The sequence below is a fragment of the Drosophila sechellia genome, chromosome 3R, assembly GCF_004382195.2.
Source record: "Drosophila sechellia strain sech25 chromosome 3R, ASM438219v1, whole genome shotgun sequence".
Lineage (NCBI taxonomy): Eukaryota > Metazoa > Arthropoda > Insecta > Diptera > Drosophilidae > Drosophila > Drosophila sechellia.
In genome coordinates this window covers 2,967,430-2,970,611 of record NC_045952.1, presented here as the reverse complement: position 1 = coordinate 2,970,611, position 3,182 = coordinate 2,967,430, and the positions used below count along the sequence as shown (strand labels likewise).

Here is a 3,182-nt window from a genome sequence, read left to right as displayed (position 1 = left end):
CTAGATGACTTGCGACAATACATGACATTACATGACATTACATGACATTACATGACATTACATGACATTACATGACATTACATGACATTACATGACATTACATGACATTACATGACATTACATGACATTACATGACATTACATGACATTACATGACATTACATGACATTACATGACATTACATGACATTACATGACATTACAAGACATTACATGACATTACATGACATTACATGACATTACATGACATTACATGACATTACATGACATTACATAACACAATACAATACAATACAATACAATACAATACAACACAATACAACACTATACAACACAATACAACAAATTACAACACAATACAACACAATACAACACAACACAACACCAACACCAACACCAACACCAACACCAACACCAACACCAACACCAACACCAACACCAACACCAACACCAACACCAACACCAACACCAACACCAACACCAACACCAACACCAACACCAACACCAACACCAACACCAACACCAACACCAAACACCAACACCAACACCAACACCAACACCAACACCAACACCAACACCAACACCAACACCAACACCAACACCAACACCACACCAACACCAACACCAACACCAACACCAACACCAACACCAACACCAACACCAACACCAACACCAACACCAACACCAACACCAACACCAACACCAACACCAACACCAACACCAACACCAACACCAACACCAACACCAACACCAACACCAACACCAACACCAACACCAACACCAACACCAACACCAACACCAACACCAACACCAACACCAACACCAACACCAACACCAACACCACACCAACACCAACACCAACACCAACACCAACACCAACACCAACACCAACACCAACACCAACACCAACACCAACACCAACACCAACACCAACACCAACACCAACACCAACACCAACACCAACACCAACACCAACACCAACAAACACCAACACCAAAAAAAAAAAAAAAAAAAAAAAAAACACCAACACCAACACCAACACCAACGCCAACACCAACACCAACACCAACACCAACACCAACACCAACACAACACTTAGATACTCGAGCACTATCATATATCCGAAAAAAAAACATGAGCAAGAAAAAATAAATAAAAGGAAATCGAATTTTCTTATTTTTTGTTAAATAATTATACCATTTATGAATTTGTTATACATATCAAGGATCTCACACTTTACGTCCCAAGTTCCATACTATAGGTTGCAGATTAATTTCGTTGAATCCTCAGCTGGGAACTAGGAGCAGTTTCCGAAATATCTTCCTTAAATCGTGTCCATTTTATTAGTGTTTCTGGAGATCGATATAAAAATATAAGTTTTCCATATAAATCCTCTTCAAGCCGATATTCCTGTGTTTCACGAACTAAATATATATCGGTGCATAACTTTAAGACTCGATCAACATATGGCAAATCTTCAAACATGATTCGCCTGTGATTGTTTGCAATAAGGGATCGGATAATTCTAGAGACTACATAAACAAATGTTGTATACAGTCCAATAATCCTAAAATATAAATTTATCTGATTGATATGACGAAGAATACAATTGCAAAATGTATACATACCCAGTTTTTTCTAAAAAACTCATAGCAGACGGAAAGGATTTATCATTAAACACGTACAGGACGATTCCATTTTCACAATTACTCAATGGTAATGCTTCAAGCCGATATTCCTGTGTTTCACGAACTAAATATATATCGGTGCATAACTTTAAGACTCGATCAACATATGGCAAATCTTCAAACATGATTCGCCTGTGATTGTTTGCAATAAGGGATCGGATAATTCTAGAGACTACATAAACAAATGTTGTATACAGTCCAATAATCCTAAAATATAAATTTATCTGATTGATATGACGAAGAATACAATTGCAAAATGTATACATACCCAGTTTTTTCTAAAAAACTCATAGCAGACGGAAAGGATTTATCATTAAACACGTACAGGACGATTCCATTTTCACAATTACTCAATGGTAATGCTGACAAAATTTCCGTATAAAATCTATCGTTGCAATAATCATTCATTTCCCACCAGTACACTGGACTTTTTCTTTTTTTTTTCAATATTATTGGGCGGTTAAATTTACGTTGTAAAAAAGAAATGCGTATTTATTCAAGGTGGGCGTGGCCAAAAGTTTTTTTGATAGTCGATAGAAAGCGAACAGTCCTGTTTTTTTTCTGCGCTTCTTGGCAAAAAATTTTTTTTGCAGGTCGATAGAAATTTGTTTTTTTTTTTTGTCTCTTGCGCTGCAGTTGAATCTTGTTTTATTTATGGTTAATTTGATGGTACATTTTACATAGGTGAGTCTCTAGCCGAACAGCGAGCACATAAATATATATATATATATATATATATATAATAATATAATATATAATAATAATTTTTTTTATTTATGGTTTATTTGATGGTACATTTTACATAGGTGAGTCTCTAGCCGAACAGAGAGCACATAAATATATATATATATATATATATATATAATAATCCATATATATATATATATATATATATATATATATAATAATATATATATATATATAATAATAATATATATATATATATATATATAGTAAAATTGTTGTTTTATTTTTGAGTCGAACTAATGTCCCGTCAGTTGACTAAGGGCAACGCCAAGAAATAAAAAATAGTTTTTAGGAGAAATAGTTTCACGACTTTATTCTTTGGATCTCAGCTTAAGACTAAAAATCAAATGCAAATTGGATTGAGGAGAAGCCTCAGTATTTGAACAATATTTGTATTTCGAGAGACCCTCGCTCTTGGGTTCTTAAGATTAGGTAGCGTTGAAAGAGGGCAGTCAAATCTGCTTAGGTCAGGCTTTAGGATGTTTACAAGAACGGCTGCGCTGCCAAAGATAAACGAATGCTGCGCAGCTGGGATACATTATGGAAAATTACTAGAGTGCATTACTGATTTCTTTGAAATAATAGAAGTGGCTGGTTTGGACCACCCAAATACGTCACTCCCCTTCCCTTAAAGAGAAGCCTATACTTGGGCTGGGATTGATGGATATAGTGTGGGAAATGGAGTTTCTTCTATTTCTGTTTGTTGTGGTGTGTTTTGATTTTGATTTTTTCTTATTTTAAGTTTTGCA

At 34.9% G+C, this 3,182-nt stretch overlaps 1 long non-coding RNA gene across 1 annotated transcript; it reads right to left on the bottom strand.

The window, feature by feature from the left end:
* Positions 1 to 1,151: 1,151 nt before the first annotated feature.
* On the bottom strand, positions 1,152 to 2,263 carry LOC116801509. Its single transcript, XR_004362062.1, has 3 exons — positions 1,955 to 2,263; positions 1,627 to 1,893; positions 1,152 to 1,565 (listed from the first exon to the last, which is right to left on the bottom strand). It is a non-coding gene; the product is annotated as an uncharacterized LOC116801509 (long non-coding RNA).
* Positions 2,264 to 3,182: the final 919 nt, after the last annotated feature.